This window comes from Cyanistes caeruleus, chromosome 2 (genome assembly GCF_971803275.1).
Source record: "Cyanistes caeruleus chromosome 2, bCyaCae1.hap1.1, whole genome shotgun sequence".
NCBI lineage: Eukaryota > Metazoa > Chordata > Aves > Passeriformes > Paridae > Cyanistes > Cyanistes caeruleus.
In genome coordinates this window covers 51,672,460-51,691,373 of record NC_141702.1, presented here as the reverse complement: position 1 = coordinate 51,691,373, position 18,914 = coordinate 51,672,460, and the positions used below count along the sequence as shown (strand labels likewise).

Genomic DNA, 18,914 nt, shown 5'->3' with positions numbered 1-18,914 from the left:
GAAATGCAGATTCTCAAAATAATCCTGATAGAATTTCTCCTCTTAGATAAATTAATTTCTAAAGTTCACAGCCTCAGATTCAAACAACTCAGAAAGTCAACAGAGCAAATATTTATAAGAAACAATGTTGTGGGGCATAAAAAAGGACTTAAAAATGGAAATGGATTTTCTTTTCTGTTCATAATGATCCAGACTATCCACAGATAAGACTGTGCAAATGCAAATTTAGTGCATTTATGTAGGTGTATCTTTTTAAAAAGTATTTTGTAAGGCTCCTATGAAAAATTATTACAGTTTTGAGTTCTGTTTCTGTCTTTAACTTCTGAAAATATGCTGACATTGAACATTACCCTTAGGTTAAAAAAAGTCAAGAAAGTAAATGTTCAGAAAACACACTGCTCTGCAAATGTCATAAGGCTATTGCTGTTTTCATGTGGAGAGTTTTAAAGGCTGTTGAGACAAAAAGGAATTATAGCCAAGCCACTTAAGTGTCATGAATTTTCCACTGTGCTTCAGGCATGTTTTTTTGTGAGCTTGTGTGTGTCTTGCTAATAGCTTGACCTTCATGGATTATTAAGACAAAATTTTATGCAATGAAAATGCTGATAAATTTGAGCTAAACAGCATACTTTCAAATGACTATGTTTAAATATGCTAATTGCAGCAGCTTTGTAAAGCAAAATGTTATCATAATTGCGGAGAGGACTGAGATGCTGGCTATCACAATGGTATGCAGGCAAGCCTGTCTTAGCATTTTATGGGAGTGTTTTCTTCCTTTGGGTAGCTTATATTCTTTTCTGTATTTATTTTTGGTTGGAGAACACACAAGAAAAACAAAAAGCAACTTCCTTCAGACATTTCTCTGCTCCCACCCTAAAGTGAGTCAGAAAGATAACATTTCTTAGCCTATTAATCAGACTGATATTCCTTTCATCTACATTCCAGACAGAAATATGTATATTATAAGCACAGCTTCACTGTTGCTGAAATGATAGCCGTGAAACACAACAAAGCTACTGAAAAAAGGAGGCAGGTGAATGGTATCAAGACAGACTCATTTTTGCTGCTGTAGATGAATTGCAGGTGTTCCTTGAGGGTCGTGGGTTGTGATCAATGAAAAGGATTGTAACATTTCTGAGACAAAGCACTGCAATTCAACTATATGAGAAAGGCATTCTGATATGGCGGGAGACAAGAATCACAAAATGACTTCTGTGAAAGAAAAAATAGATCTTTCAAAAAAAGAATAATCAAGAGAGATTTTGGAAAGATTAAAAGACTGCAAAGCAATAATTGGCAAAAAGGATGGGAATTTCAGGAGTTCAAAAAAAAAAACAGGAGGCAGATGGTACAAATCCTTTACTTTATGTATATGTAATTTGGACAGTAACATTTCACTTGCAGCATATTTTATTTCTTCAATTTTGTTAATTCCCTTTTTTTTTGTTGCATTTTATCTTTGCTGCAGAATTGAAGAATCCATATTTGTGGGAGACCAAACAAGACACATGTTTAAACAACTGATTCTATCATTGCCTAAAAAGGTGTTCTTTTATAATATATCACTTGCGAAATTGATGAGATTTTTTTTCTATCTCTTTTTTTGTATTTGATAGTATAATGATTAGAAGATTTAAAATGAATGTGAAATCCCCTTGACCTGCTTTCTACTCTCCCATCACTCTTATCAGCTATAATGTGTGTTGAAACACAAGTGTCTCAGAGTTGATGGCTGAAATTTCAGGTAGATCTAGCAGCAATACCTCCGTGTAAGTTCATAGTTGGCAACTATTCCAGCTGGGAGCTACTCCAGTTTGTAAAACAGTAAGGTATTCACAAAGTCAGAAAGTGGGAATAACTGCTAGGACCCTGTGATTAGGTTTCCCATATTATCCTAGGGTGTCTCTGTTCTTGTCTCTCCTCTGCCTTTTGAGTGAAACCACTCCTGTGAGCTTCACTGTTAGTTCAGTTGTCTCAGAGGGGAGATTTAAGGGTTTTTTTTCCCTGATAGTGAGATTTGTATCTCTCCCATGACTCTTTGAGTTTTGAAGCCTTTGATTTCATATATTTTATATGTACAGATGTATATGTACATAGATATATGCTCTTCTTTCCATATTCTCTGAAAGGTATGGAAACTCTCCCACAAACAAAGCTGTTATGATTTTTATTTTCATTTTGTAGGACTGTGGTGGTTTTTTTGCTTTTTTTTCTTTAGTTGGTTTGATCTTTTTTTTTTCCCTATAATCAATGGCCAAACATATAATGAGTTACATTGTCCTCTGCTGTGTACACAAATTTTAGATATTAAGACTTTCATGTGTCCATAACTGAGATTTATTATCTATGCACTTCAAATATAGTTCCATGTCTAGTCCTAGATTCCGGCTCACTTAACCTAATTATATCCATCAAATATTAAGTTTCCTTGGAAGCAGATCTGAACAAAATGTAGTTCATTTGCTTGTGGATGCGGGTAATGATGGGAATGCCTCAGCACCTGCATCTCTTCAGGTTGTGATCTCATCAGATCTCATAAGGTAAGCAGATTCTGGACTGCATAATAATTGGTTGGGACCTTTCCAAAGAAAATCCCAGGTGCTAAGGAAAGTAGCACTGATGATTCAATATTTGGCACTCTTCCCTCTGTTGAGCAGCAGACCACTGTTCCAGCATAATATTGAGAAATCATTTGGTAACTCAGTGTGCTGGCTTCCAGTGGGGGACACAGTCAGTGCAGACAAGACCTGTGGTTAGAAAATATCTAGGGTATTTCTTGCCATATGAGCAGACAAAATAGCATTTTTGGATATAAACCAAAGATTTGCTTGTGCAGTAAACTGCTAAACTGGCTGGGAGGGTTTGTTACATGCTATTGCGAAGTCTGTTTTGGAGCACTGAATGAACAATAATAACACACAAACTTCCAAGAAATATTTGGGGACAATTTGTGAAAGCTACTCAGGGCTATTGTTGGCATTAATTCCTTGTTGCTACTGCTGACATTCTTCTAGAAAGACAGGCCAGGGTTTTTAGATGCAATGTAATTGGATTATTAGGCACCTTTAAAATAAGTAATTCAGAAAAAAAAGGAACAGTTCCCATCAGATCAAGGAGTATCCAGGGAGCTGAAATGCCTGATTTGTCTTCCTGTTCTGTTAATACTGTGCCTGTGGCAAACCATTTGCAAAGAAAACTGGACTGCCTTATCAGGATGCAGTTTGCATAACTATTTTCAATATGTGATGTTTCAGTCTTTGCATGCATTAGTTTCTGATATCCAATGAGCTTTAATTCATAGTTATTATATTGCTTGCAAATAAAAGTTTATCATGGGAAAAAAAGTTGTCCTCGTTAGCTAGGATGGATAGGCTAAGCACTATCCATACTCTTCTTATCAAAGGCTGACTATTCTGTAAGAAAATTTTGTGTTTATAAAGGCAGCCTTCAAGAGGACATTACTATTACTCTGTGCAGGGACTGGAAAACCACAGAATCAATTAGGCTGGAAAAGAACTCCAAGATCAAGTCCAACCTTTGACTGACAGCACCGCCATGGCAACCAGACCACAACACCACATCCAGTCATTTCCTAGGAAACTTCTGGGAATGGTGACTCCACCACCTCCCTTGGCCAGCCCATTCCAATGTCAAGTGTGTAATATGTAAATGCATATTAAGTCCATATCCAGTGCAAAATGTGTAACAAATAAGTTATGTCACAAACAGAAATAACATGCTTCTGCTTTAGACCACAAAGTGCACTTTGTGCATTTAATGTAAACGTGGTCCTGATGTAAAAGTTGTGTATAACTATTTAATCACATTCTGTATAGTATTATATTCACCAAAGGACAATAAATCAGGGCTTCCCTTTCCAAATGCCTGAATACTAGTCTTCATAATTCAATAACATGGATTGCAACATGGAAGGCTTGGCCATATTTTATTTTTTTTTCTGGATATATGCAAATCTACATGAAATGGAAAATTTTGAATATACTTGTGGATTATAATGTATCCTGGATTTAACATTTAGTGGACCATTTACTTGATAGCAGCACAGTGAGCACAGCTGTTAAGGACAGACTGAAAATGAAAAGGTGATCCATAGAAAAGACAGGTATTTAAGACACGAATTATCATTAGCATCATAAGTTCACCACTTCTCTGGATTTCATTTTCTTAAGAGAAAATCACATGCATGTATTACAGAAGTAAATGTTCAGGGGGAAGCAAATTAAACATAATCTTAGCCTTTCCATACTTTTTGATTGTTTCGCTAAGCATACTCTAAGCCATTCAACTAACACCTATCCCATGTTTTCTCTAATCACCTTGACCTAAGGAAGAGGGAAATGACAGATAAATTGCAATAGAGTATCATTTTTGGCAGTATTATTGCCAAATTATGTTATATTTGAAAGTTATTGTTATATGTGCATATCCTCAAAATAGATGTTGTTCTGTATTTTTATTAAGAAAGAACATAGTGAGACATACCATCATAGAAAGAGCTGCTGAAGTTTGTGACTGTTCCTCAAAAAGCTTATTCTAATCCATTTTTTCATGTTAAAAATAGCAATATTCTTGTCTCTCAGAAAAAGAAATAAAAATTAAGGTTTGTCATGTTATTAAAATCAAAGGAAAAAAGGCAAAGAAAAAAATTATGGTTTCCTTGATACCAAAATTATTTGGATTGTAACATTTTCAAATCATTAAGTTGCATATACATCATAAAATTTCATATTTGTGCAATTACAACTTAAAAGCTGAAAAAAGGCAAGACACCCTGTAAAAGAAGAGTCCTGCATTGACATGACTGTCTTTTCTCTTTGCCCATGCTTTCCACTGAAGATAAAATATTTCAGGCAGCCAAAGTTCTTCTCTTTATTCTGCACAAGACTCAGTAAAAGTAACAAGTCTCCCTCTACCCCTGTAAATTTTCTTCAGAAACTGGATCCAGATGAGTGCAGGAATAAAGACCTCTCACTGAAAATGAGCACTGAGTGTGTTTCTTTTGCTTTCCTTGCACTTCCCTTTTCTACCTCCCAAAAATGAAAATAATTGAGTCTATGACACAAAAAAAAAACCAAACTTGATAAAACACATTCCAACAGCTATTTTATTTTATTTTATTTTATTTTATTTTATTTTATTTTATTTTATTTTATTTTATTTTATTTTATTTTATTTTATTTTATTTTATTTTATTTTATTTTATTTTATTTTATTTTATTCTATTTTGTTTTATTTTATTTTATATTTTATTTTGTGTTTTCACTCTTTCCTAAAAACTCTCTGTTTTCTTATCCTTAGATATGAAGCCAAGGGACATGATTAATCTTCACCTTTCCTCTGTAATTTTTTCCTCTGAATTTTTCAAGCAGATATGACTGAAATCTGAATAAGAAAAAACCACATTATATTAACTGATTAAGTTTTCTCCACACCTATTATGCCATAATAATGTCAAGTCTCTAAAATACCTCCTAAACACTGGATTTCTACAAAAAGGAAAATAGGGAGGAAAAGCACTCCTAATTTTTATCAGTAAAATGCAAACACAAATCTTTTTGCTCTTCAAAAAGTATAACTATAAAAATTGTACTAATAATTTTAAAATATATGAGCACAGTAGCTTATGGAAATTAGTCCACTAATAGGCCTTCTTTTTGATCTTTTGTGGGCAATTTTTATACCATTAGTTTTGTTAATGAAGCTTCTCATCAGTTTTTCCAACTACCATTAATGAAAATAAATGAGACTCAAGAAAAACGAGTCTACTTAAGAGAAACTAGTCTTACAGAAAAGAATGGAAAATATACAGGAGTCTTCTGTCTCTTTTCTATATTGACATACAGTACTTAATCCGTGGTGAATTTTCTGTTTTACTGGGGGACATTAACTAGGAAGGGCTAGCTGCTTGGGGCTGCTCTGGGCATCTCGGTCAGTGGGTGGTGAGAAATTGCATTGTGCATCACTTGTCTTTTGGAGGGTTTATTCTTTTCTTCCTTTCTTATTTTCATTATTATGATTACGATTATCATTATTTATCAATAATAGTAGTAGCAATGCTAGTACTACACTTTTGTTCCAATTATTAAACTGTCCTTATCTCAAACAATTAATTTTACTTTTTTTCTGACTCTTCTCCTCGTTCTGCTGGGGAGAGTTAGGACAGCCATGGTCCTTGGCTGCCTGCTGAGGTTAAACCACAACAGTCCTACCTGCCTTACCCTCATTTTATATCCTGGACCTGACATTCTAAGATACAGAATAACCCTTTGGACAGTTTGGGTCAACTGTTCTGGCTATTCAATGGCAGAGCATGGGAAACTAAAAAGTCCTCAATTTAGTATAAGGACTACACAGCAACAACCACAACATCAGTGTGCTATTAACATTATTCTCATGCTAAATCCAAAAAATAGCACAATGCCAGCTATTGATAATAAAATTAACTTTATCCTAGCCAAAACCAAGAAAATAAAGTTTGCAGCATAATCAAATCAAATGAAAAAAATTAAAAAAAGAAAGCTTAGCAAAACTCTGGTTCAAAAAAATAAAAAAACTGACAAAATTCATGTATCATCTCATCACCATATGAACACATGCTTTTTTGATGCTATTTGCAGACAAATTTCAATCATCTTCATAAGATCATAATTAAAAGATAGTTTATTAATAGTACTGATATAAAATCAGATTTTTATGGTATGCAGTTTCCATGGAGAACAAAAAGATACAATTTCAGGTGATGAAACTGGGATGAGACCATGTTTGCCTTTCCAGATTAAATAGTTGTCTTCAAAACACGAAACTGTCTATTGAAATGCAAAGCACACCTACAGAAAGTCAGGCACCACATTGAGGTCCACTACTAAGGGCTCACAACAGCTTCTGGCCACAAATAAGCACTACTAAGTACAGAGTAATTCTAGATGGAAGCAGGCACACATAATCTATAGACAGAGTAACTGCAAGTAGATCCCAGCTAAGGGTGGGAGTTACTTAGAACTGCTCTAAAGACTGACCAGTATAATACACTTATTTTTAATATGATTAAATTCAAGGACTTTAAGGCATTTTATAATTTAGCAATTGAATTTCCTCATCACATGTGTTACGATGTTTTGAATAGGCTAAAGACAATTTGTGTCTCAGATTCAGGAAACTGAGCGGGATTCTTCAATCACAAATTTTAATACCTTGGAAAGAGAGTCATTATGCTTCAAATTTATCTTTCTTAATTAATCTCCAAGTTACTTTAGAGATCACAGACACATATGCTTTTCACATATACTAATATAAAAAACTGATAATACCTATGTTCTTTACAGATAAGTCAACGTTGTTCAAGACCAGAAAATAATATATATAGTAAATATATATAAATATATATATATAAATACACATTTTATTTATCTATTATAAATTAATATTTAGTTAAATAGATTAAAAAGAAAACACCCCAAACTTATTTTGAAGAATTTGCAAAACAAATGTGGTACCATTTTTAAAAGCACAATATCTGAGACTTTCCCAGGTCGTGGAATCAAAAATATATTGCCTCCAGAATAAGTAGAAGGTTTATTTCATATATATATATACATATATATATATATATATATATATATATTCACTTCTTGGAAGCAAACTTACTTAAACATCCAAAGAAAGTAACCTGTTTGATTCCTAAAAGCAATTGGCATTAGAAATTTCCTAAGACAAAATCTCCTTAGGAGAACTCTGGATTAGATATGTTTCATAGACTCCTTGCAGAGCAATGTGAAGTACATAAAAAAATATACACTATTCCATGTTATTTCATATAATTCCACAGAAAAATTTTAATTACCAGGTTTTTTTTCTGCAAAAATATCTTGATTAAGCTTTGTGCATGCACATGTGCATGAACATTTGTTAGCAGTTGCTCAAGGTGACATCCACTATGAGTCCTCAACTGTGGCATAGTATGCAGATCATATTTTACTTTCTCCAAAATTTATTTATGCTTCTTATACATTTTAATACACTTTTTATAAATATGTATAATCACATAGATTTTGTTTACACTTTTTTTTTCCTTCCACACAGAAACCAGGGTTATTGCACTGTATTTTCAATCCCTCTAGAGTTTTGCTGATGTTTGATGGATTGCAGTGCCACCTCAAAATAGAAGGACTTCCAGCATACTATTTTCTGCTGGCACATTTCAAAAACATTGTCTTCCAATTATTTTCCAAGATGAAAATGGCAACAAAATGTGTATCTGATTTGCTAGTAAAATAACACTACAAATCATAGCTACTTCCTTTGTATATGCCAACCTCATTCATTGCACAGGAGAACACTGGGTTTGTAATGTGGAGAAAATAGGCTTTTTTTCCTAAAAGTGCACCTCTGAAAGGGCAAGACTAGGCATGAAAATATTAGTTGTTTTTTTGGTTTTTTCTCAAAAGGTTCTTTTTGTGATTGTGCTACTTTTCTGGTATGACCCACACTTTTTGGGTATGACTTCCCAGGGAACCTTTTGATGTATTAATCTGAAAAAAAATTTGGAAATAGTCTAAATGCATAATAAATATTTAAAGACATCAGAAAGGTTTTTGGTAATGCCATGCAACTCTTCTTCAGGAGTAAAAGCAGAATACTGTCTTAATGCCATTTTAGAACAATTATGGCTGCTCAGCTGCTGTAGAAATGATAATGAAATCACGTAATTTAAAAGAGCATTGCCTGTTGACACTGCTTTACCCTGGATGAGCATCTGGCCCTGAGACTATAACTACATAGAGATCATGAGATTGAGAACTATAGATCCATAATCAATAAATATTCTATTTTCTAAATACAATTAAGTCTGTCTGAACCATCATGACTGAAAGCAACACATGCTGTGTAGTGATCTTGATCCATCCTCGTGGTGTTTCTGGGACAGGCGTTCTGTGATGTTCTGCCATAACAGGCAAGAGAGCGATACTAAACTACGGCAAAGGCTTTGAAAACATACCACTGAAAGAGATTATCTGAAATATGGGACAACTTAATGGAGCAGAGAAGAGTCTAAGTAGGTTGTAACCTTTCCAGTAGCATTGTCAGTATGTACTCTGCCACGAGAAAAGTGATATTCAGCCTTTGCATATATATTGCAGATATTCTGCCCTGTGTCACACAGGCTGTTCCATGGCCTGCAACCTGAGTCTTTTTCAAGGACATACTACACAAAACTGTGCTTTCCATTTTGTATGGAGATTTTAGGCTATATTTGTAAAACATAATGGAAGGGAAAAAGAGCTGTAATTGTCTATTGTAGCATATTTTGTAAAGGGTAGATGAGATGACCCAAATAATTATGGTCTGCTTAGATGAACTTCCGTTCTCGGCAAAGTCACAGAAAAGCTGATGCAACATAAAAGTACTAAAGAAATAAAGGATGGTGGCATAATTAGTGCCAATCAGCACAGTTTTATGGAAAACACATCTCATCAGAACTTTTGATGAGGCGACAAGTTCAGTTCACAGAGGAAAGTGTGTTGACATAATATGACTTCTGTAAGGGCAGTTGTCTGCACAACATTCAGATTAATAATTAGCACTACACAAAATTTCCTGTAGCACATAATAGTCCTTTGAAAAACTTGTTCACTGGCTAATCTCAGAAAACAGCTGTTAATTGGGAACCATTATGCAAAAAGAAATTTTTAGTGGGCTAGTGAAAAGATCTTGATCTATACAATATTCATTATTCCAGAATTTGCACATTCATGTTAGCAAAAATTTGCAGTTGACAAAAAAATGGTGGTATTATGAACACTCCTAAACAGGAGCATGCATTTTTACACATATATCTATATTACAGAGTAAGGCAGATTTTCAAAATAATGCATTTTAATGTCTTAGAACATGAAAAAGAAGGAACACACATCACGGATTTTCTGATGGATGCCTGAATTTTGGAATCATAGAACCACAAATCATTGAATGGTTGGAGTTGGAAGGACCTAAAAGATGACCCAGTTCCAGTACCTCTCTCATGGGCAGCAACACCTTCCACTAGATCAAATTTCTCAGAGCTTCATTCAACCTGACCTCAAACACTTCCAGAACGAGGCAACCACAACCTGTTTGGACAACCTGTTCCAGTGTCTCATCATCCTCACACAAAAGAATTTCTTCCTAAAACCGAATCTAACCTGCTCTCTTTCAGTTTGAAACTGTTTTCCTGTCTCTTGTAAAGTCTATCCCATTTTTCTTGTAGGCTTCCTTCAGGTACTGGAAGACTGCAATTAGGTCACCTCAAAGCCTTCTCTTTCCCAGGCTGAACATTCCCAATTCTCTCGGCTTTTCCTCTTAGAAGTTCCCCATCCCTTTGATCAACTTGGTGGCCTCCTCTGGCCTCACCCCAACAGTTCCATGTCCTTCCTGTGCTGGGACCCCAGAGCTGGATGCAGGGTTCCAGGTGGGCTCTCACCAGAGCAGAGCAGAGCAGAGGAACAGAATCCCCTCCCTCCCTCCCCTGCTGTCCATGCTGCTCTGGATGCAGCCCAGGACACCTTTGGCTCTCTGGGCTGGGAGTGCCCATGGCTGGGTCATGTCCAGCCTCTCATCCATCAGCACCCCCAAGTCCTCAGCAGGGCTGCTCTCCATCTGTTCATCCCCCAGCCTGTGTTGATACCCAGGGTTGCCTCAATCCATGTGCAGCACCTCATACTTGGTCTTGTTAAACCATGAGATTCCCGTGGACCCAATTCTCCAGAGTGCCCAGGCCCTTCTGCATGACATCCTTTTCTTCAGGTGTGTTGACAACACTGCTCTGCCAGTGCCATCTGCAAATTTGTTGCAGTGCACTTAATCCCTTCATCTATGTCATTACTGAAGATATTAATTAGCATGGGTCCCAGTATTGGCCCCTGAGGGACACCAGTGAGACGTCCATCAGTATTCTGAGCCATTAATCACCATTCTCTGGACACAACCATTTTCTTATCTATTTAAGAGTCCCCTCATGAAATCCATCTTTTTCCAACATGGAGAGAAGAAAAGTCATTCTCAGGAAGGATTATGGGACCTATAGTGATCAATGAAATTGAATTTCCAGAATCAAATAATGAAAAAGAAAATATAAATCCCTGAACAAATATCTAGGGTGTTTGAACTGGACTTTTTATTTACCCTGTTCTTTACATTGTTCATTTACATTACGCTACATACATGACTATTACTGAGAAACAGTATCTCTCATATCTCACTTTCAAACAGAAATTGAAAAAGAAGAGTTCTGTGAATACTTCAAAAAGTTAATATGGATCTGGAAATTCTGAATTACAGAGAGAAATTTAAGAATTTTAATCCATATCACTTAGTCATTTAATAGCAGTAATTTTATAGTTGAAACTTGGTAAAAATTATACAAGAAAGTGGTACAAGAAGGAAGACAATACAAATATGAACATAACATTTCTGAAAAGACACTGAGTTTAGCAGATAAAGGTAGAACAAGATGCACATAATGACTGTAGAAACTAAATAAACTCATATGAGATAGGAGCACTGTTTTAATCCCAGACATACCTACTCAGTAAAACAGAGAACAATGGATTTTCCATCACTTAAAACCTTTATAGACAAGAAAGAGTTTCTTTCTAGAAGCTCCATCAGAATCTGAAAAATTACTCAGTGCAATTCAATGCACTGTGTTAATCAAAAGATCAAACTAGAGGCTCTCACAGTCTTAAAACAGATTACTTACATGTCTGCTTACAAGTGTGTAATTTCAAGCAGAAGCATATGTAGCAAGTGTAAAAGCAAAATTGCCCTAACATTTCAAGAAATACCTTTGACCCTTTTACTATTTCCCCACAAAATATGGGCCTATTTTCTTCCTCAGTATGAGTTACAATTCTAATGAATTTTTATGACAGACAATATGATGAGGCAAAGCAGGGCCAAATTAAAAGATTTTCCCATTAAGAAGAACCACAAATTCATAAATATCATATTTTTGTTAAGTCATATTCAATTATTTTTAAACTGGGTTACTTAAATATATTATCTTCACATAAACAATAAAAATCTATTTCCCTCTCATTTAAAATAATTTTATAGCTCTTATTGTGCAGCATCAAAGATCTCTTGTAATACTTTTCTACTCTCTTTTTTGCTTAGCTTCCTTTCTTCTCACATACTAAAATTTTCAAAAGCAGGTGACTGCTCGCTGTATTGTTACACTTAAGACATTATAGTTACTGAGAATATTCTAAATTTAAATTTATGTCTGCAGCCTTTGAAAATAATAAGAAAAACAAGATGTTTTTAAATGAACCTTCTTAATAATCACAATATATCGTCAGAAATAAAAACTTTACCTCATATTCTGATGAAACATCATTGTTTTCTATTGTCCTTAAGGGAAAAAGAGAACCCTAATGTATTTCAACAAAAAGATGTGCTACAACATATCTGTACATATCTACTACAACTCTCAAGATGCGATACTAAAATTACAAAAGACTAAATATATGGCTCCAATTTTAATTTTTCTCAGTATTTTCTAGATAAAAGAATAAAGGAGCACAAAATTCAGTAGAACCTGAAGAGAAACAGTGCCTTCTTTTATCATGCCACTACCCAGGCAAAGAACTGTTGAGATAATTTAAGTCCTTTACATCTCAGACCTGTCAATAAAGGCATCTCCAAAATGGTGTCTAATAGTGTTCACAAAATTTTAAAAGTATAGTTCACTAAAGAATGCCAATGATTAGACAAGGAAAAGACTTTGTTAATTTATTAGTACCAACAGTGTAATGAGGCAACAAAAGGCAACAACATACATCAGTTTTGTCAATAAAACAGGGATACACCAAAACATCAGATCTGTTGAAGAAAAATATTGTATTTTTTTCTGTATAGAGTATTTTATACACCAGTTTTTATTTTACACCTGCCCCCTACATATTTCTTGCACTAGTATGTGCACCACACAAATCACCCCATACACAACCATCTTCATTCCCACACAAACATCCCATATCCAGGATCCTTATTTCAACTGCTTAGAAATGTGTCTTAAGCAAAGATGAAACATGTAAACTTCTTTAGTACGTGACTTATTCAAGAAGACTTTGACTAATTCCACCAAACATTCCCCCCCTCTTGAGGCTAATGATTAAGTTCTACTTTTGGCTGTGAGATATCATCCTATGTTAAAAAAAAAAAAAATTAAAAAAAATAAATGCAATTTTAGAAGCAGAAATCTCAAAATTCACATAATATTTCATCTACATGAAAATATATTCAATGGACTTTTCAATACTGTGCATTTTTATTGCCACAAGTGTTATTTATATCTAAAGTGCTAAAACCTTACATTCCATGAAAAAGAAAAATTTTGGTGTTAACCACCAAATCAGTTCTCTGAAAATATTTAGATATTTTCAGTGTTGTGCCATTAGTGTACAGAAATTTTATTCTTCTATTTTCCATATGTCAAAAAGATTTTTAGCAGTCCAACAAATTACTAATAATTACCACTAAGCTGCAGATAGATTTTCCAGTTACTGCAGCATTTAAATGTTATAGCCTAAATCAGCAGAGGAGGCATCATTTTATCTTCTGCCACCATAAGTGCATTGCATATTGGAAAGCCTAAACAAAGCCATGACCTATTATAAGCCAAGCACTGCAAATGCAGTTTTTGATGGCTTTTTATGGCTTTTTATATATGATGGCCTAAAAAAATTATATATTTCAGCATTAAATTCAAGATCTAATTAGTCATCACTGGTACCTTTTTTCAAATAGTAAAAATGACTTTTTCTTCAGAAAAACATAGTAGTGTGACTTATTAGGATTTTCTTCTGTTAGCTTAATACTTATTTTAAATGCATTGCCTATCATTTAAGCTGTGCAATTAATGTCAAGGTACTGAAAACAGAAAAGACTTTTAATTCAATGTTTTCATATATCTACTTTCATTAGTTTGTTTGGATTGTTTTCAACATTTCCATGAAATTATAAAAATAAATGGAGATTCCTCCTAAACCATCCTACAGTATATCTATCGTCTGAGTGCTTTGTACACTCTAAGTCATTAGGCACAAAACCTGCAAAATGAACTGGTGAAGGGAAGGTATCTCAGTATTGAAGGGGGGATATGTTAAGATTCCCAGCAATCATTTCACATCCAAACGGGTGCTCTCTATCACTCAGCCCTATCATTCCTCCATCTTCTCTTCTACATCACATATCAGCAAGGTGGCTCCATTTCTTTAGCCTGCAGTCTTATGTTGTTGAAGGCAGAACTGCATGAACTACACGTTAAAAGGAAGGGAAATAAAATACAATTATTAAAATCCCCCCTTCCCCCAAGACTTTCAGTACTGAGACCATGAATGGCAATAATCTGTATAAAGACTACAAAGACAAGCAATCTTCAAGCAGGAGCAAGCATGGCTCAATCTGTTGGCATCAATTCACTGGACACTTATCTTACAATGGTGCTTCAAAGTAAACATAATTGTGCTCAAAGCACAGCTTTTTTAAAGGTAATGCATTCAGGCTCTTGTAGGGAAATGGACTGAAAGCAGTTTTTCCAACTTGGGGAGCTAATCTGTCACAGATGGAGCACTCAGCTCGAGCAGAAAGCTCACCATTTAAAAACATCCATGTTATACCATCTGGTAGTAGAAATATCTAGCATTAGATGAGTTAATGGGTTCTTTTTTTCCTGGTGTTCCACTGCAGCCTTCTGATTGCACATTAGGACATAATTATGGATACTACATGACAGAATAGAAAAAACAAAGTAAAATATAAAATGTCCAAAAATTAACATTTTTCATAAGAATTTTTATTGCATTCTGTGCTTAAAAATCAAGAGATCAGGAAAAAAATTCATTTTACTCTATTAATACCATCATTTAAATCTCATATTGTTTGGATTCAATGTTAATGTAGGTTATTTGTCTTGTTATTCTATGTAGACCGAAGAAATTCCAAGCAAAAGAATTTTTAAGCATGAATTTGAGATACCTGGAAGAAGGGAGTTTAAACATTATAATCATCAAATCAGTTTCTTGTTTTATGCATGCAGTTCTTATTACATTATTTTCATTAAGGTAAGAGAACATCTGAATTCCCAACAGTATTTTAGAATGTACATTGATTTGTATAAGAAATACAGAATGCTCTTACAGTTGCCTTTCTTGAAAATTAAGCATGTTCTCTCTATGATGTGTTTTAATGAAACTGTAATGTATAAAGAAATGATAGGCCACAAAAAGTAGATATGTTTCACTTGCAACATTATACCCTTTGCATTTATTAGGATATACATTTATTAACATTTTATGGTGGCTGTAATGCTGATCATTACAAATGCTTCATCTGGCTTAACACATTAAGTTGCCTAAAATTTCCTTCGTTTCCTGAGAAAATGCAGTTCTTGTTACTAACTCCATTAAGATTTAACTGAAAACATTAGTGTGAAATAGTGAAAGAAAAATCCCCACAGCAATTAAACAAATTTTCAACACAGTAGCTGCAGGAGCATATTAAAATTAAAAAAAAAAAACAAACCTTCATGTGGTTGTCGCTCCTGTATTAGATGTTCCTACAGCAAAGTATCATTACTGTTGATTCAACAAGTCCTCTGAATTGTTTAGTGTGCATGCAGAAACACTCCTTTAGTGAATCTTCACTGTGCTAATCCCCTTGGAATGAAGCATTTATCACCTACCAAACAAGTGTAAAATTTTTCTGTCCAGAAGGATTATCACCACTGTCTTCCTCTCTGCTTTACTGGAGCAGAAGAGGAGAGGGAGGGTAGGCAGAGTGATTCATCAGCTACAAACAAAAATCCAATTACTAAAAAATTCCTAAATAATTTGGTCCAGTTGTCTTTATCCTTTGGTTTTTTATGATTTTTTATATTGTTATTTTAAGAGGACAATATTTACAAGAAACAAATAAGAACACATTCTATTTCCTGAAAATCAAAACACATGAGAACTATAGCCTAAGCTGAAACTGCAGTCCTGACATTGTAAGTGCAAAAATGATACTCCAGGAAATTGTTCCTTACTCCAAGAAGTTGTGACAGTCCTTCATCCACCATGAAACCAATCTAGCATCCCCATTCCTTCTTAAAAAATTTCATACATTATTTCTGTTACAAATGAACAGAACTGGTCGCATCACCTAATATTGGAGTTTGCTGTGGTCTAAGTCAGTAGTATGATATTACTTGCCTGGTGATCTGTTTCTTTCCTCGAAAGTTTTAGGATTTTCAGTGTTGAACTGATGATTTCAAAGAACTAGACACATGATAGATCTACTTCATAAGTGGTAACAGGTAATTTAGAGGCATTTATCATCAGGGTCAACTTGTCTTGTCAGCTACTTTGCAAAATACAAAGACTGTGAGATTGTTCTGAAATTCGACCTAGACTCTTATCTTTATAAGGCCTGAAGTTCTTGATATACTCAATTATTTCTGTCACCTTATTTTATTCATCATTTTTGCTTGACCAGTGCTGAATATTCTTCTGGAGAAAAGGTTAGCACAGATCTTGATAAGGATACATCAAGCAATTCCACCCTTGTAGAAATTCTCTCTTTGTTTTCTGTCTTTTGTGTCCTATCTGCTAATTGCTTACCAAATAATATTTTAATTAAAAAAAATAAGTTAAAAGGGAAATAAGCAACATTTACTTGGAGAATCTTACAGTAAAGTCCCTGGCTTTCTTTCTGATAATGTTTGCACCACTGATATAACATAGCTCTCTAGGCGTTCTTTTCCATGGAAAACCCTCAGGTCTCCTGGAGGGGTAGCTGTAGGTGGAGACCACACTGGGCTGAAAAATAATCAATTTTCTGATAGCTTTTCCTTTACTGATGGTTCTGAAAAATTATCTAATGATTATGCGTTTGTGATTGCTAAAGATCCCATCATATTTTTGTAGAGAGGCATTGGTCTCTGTAGCAAGGTTGATGACCAGAAATATTTAATCATATTCTGCATATCTAAATTTTTTCTTGATGATGCCTTCCTTTTTCTCTAATCTAAAAATTATTGTTGATACCTCTGCCTTCAGATACCACTATGGTTCAGCTACAGATTATATAAATTCTATATCTGTTGTTTACAATACTTCAAAATACAAAGTTATGCCTAAGCATAAATTGGACTTTCTTTTCCTTCCCCAAGATTTTTGTTTAAAAAATCAGCTGTGCTTCATTTCATGCCATAGGAATGACTACTAAACTTCCATTTCTCAAAATAATTTTCCATAGTATTTATCAGGGAAAATCACCTTTTCCATAGGAAAATACTACACCTTAAAAAATGACAAGCAGAAACTTTCAGTGGATCAGTATTCATTTAAATTTATTGCTGCTGATAACCATGATGTAAGACAGAATATTTGTTTTAGGAGCTTAGAATATTGTACAAATGTTTAGCTTGCATAATCCCTAAAGTAAATATAATTTAATAGCTTTAAGCAATTGTCACTGAAATTCTAAAAGAATCTTGTTCAGTTTATCATCTTCTTTTTTCCCATTTCCTCTGTTCCATAAAAAAAGAAATTAAACATAAATATAAGGATTCATTCAACCCAGAAGACTGCATCATGAACTAGTTTTTACCTTTACTTAAGTGGATAAGTATACTGTTTCCAGAAAAATATTTTTCATATCACTTCTGTAACATGAAATGCAAATGTAACAAGAAAAAGAAGGTACAGTTACAGGTGCACATACTTAACACAAAACAGACTGAAATGTTCCCCGTGTCTGTTTTCCAGATCTGATCACACAAAGCTTTTGCTTGGGCAAAAGTTTCCCAGGCAAAAGATTAAAGACCATTGCAAGGACCCTGCTACATATTTCCTACCTGTATTGTTTCATTGACTGTCTTTCTTGTAAACTCAATATGCCACAGGCTCATGTAATCCAATTACAATAATCAAATCAGTAAAAACCAAAAAATAGTTTGGACCAAACTCCAGACTGTCAATCATTCAGTGAACAGTTTCTAAAAACAAGGGGGTTTTTTTCCCATAAAGTTCAATAAATTATTTGAATATGCAAGTATATTACAAACATTAGCACAATAAAGATTAGTTATATTGTTGACTAGTTGTCTTATTAGCAGTAGGCTTGAAGATGTACTAAGGAGGAGAAAAAAACATAAATGAGAAAACTCAAAGGGACCTGTTTCTGTGATCAAGGCTTCAAGTAATTCCACTTTCATGAACAGGACTAGACATGATGAACCAGCAGAGTGGGGTGTCTCTACTAATACTCAAGTGAGGAATACTTGAGGAAATCTAATTTAACCTCAGTATGGTGGTGTCCTTTTCATGCAGGCAGCTGCAAACATCTTTGTTCTATGCTAGCAAGAATTGACAGCAAAAGCTGAGGTAAAAGCTGTGATTTGCAGGAAGTCTGAGTCAGAACTGAAAAGTGGACTTAAATCTCCCAAGGTTCAGTAAAGTGATTGGAACCACAAAGTTGTGTTCCTGTTCCACAGTTAAATAACTGGCTTATTCAATGATGTAGATGATATTTAATAGATTAATAAATGTTTGCTTCTTTGTGTACATATTCAGATCCCCTAAGATTTGTACATTTTTTTTATATTCCAGTTGCATTGAAATATGAAAGCAAAAAACCAAAACACAACTCATACTATTACTCATATGTCTATCTGTGCTTTGTGATGATAAATACAAGTACATATTTTTCACTAAATCTAAATTAACAACATTTTGGTGAGGATAGAAATTATCTATGCATGCCTTACATGGTGTCAGTTTAGACATTGAATGCTTTCATGATGCATGCTCCATAACATGATTTCCATATCAATGAAACTAAAATCTTCTCTTCTATTATGGAATTTTTTT

The 18,914-nt window shown here is 34.3% G+C and overlaps 1 protein-coding gene and 1 long non-coding RNA gene across 3 annotated transcripts in view; one reads left to right on the top strand and one right to left on the bottom strand.

Moving 5' to 3' along the window:
- The window catches only part of NKAIN2 (sodium/potassium transporting ATPase interacting 2), a 529,063-nt gene that overhangs the window by 217,545 nt on the left and 292,604 nt on the right, over window positions 1-18,914 (bottom strand). The gene's annotated exons all lie outside the window — the stretch shown is intronic.
- LOC147654807 (uncharacterized) lies at window positions 1,051-3,796 on the top strand. The gene is made up of 2 exons (XR_015282539.1): window positions 1,051-1,348; window positions 1,469-3,796. It is a non-coding gene; the product is annotated as an uncharacterized LOC147654807 (long non-coding RNA).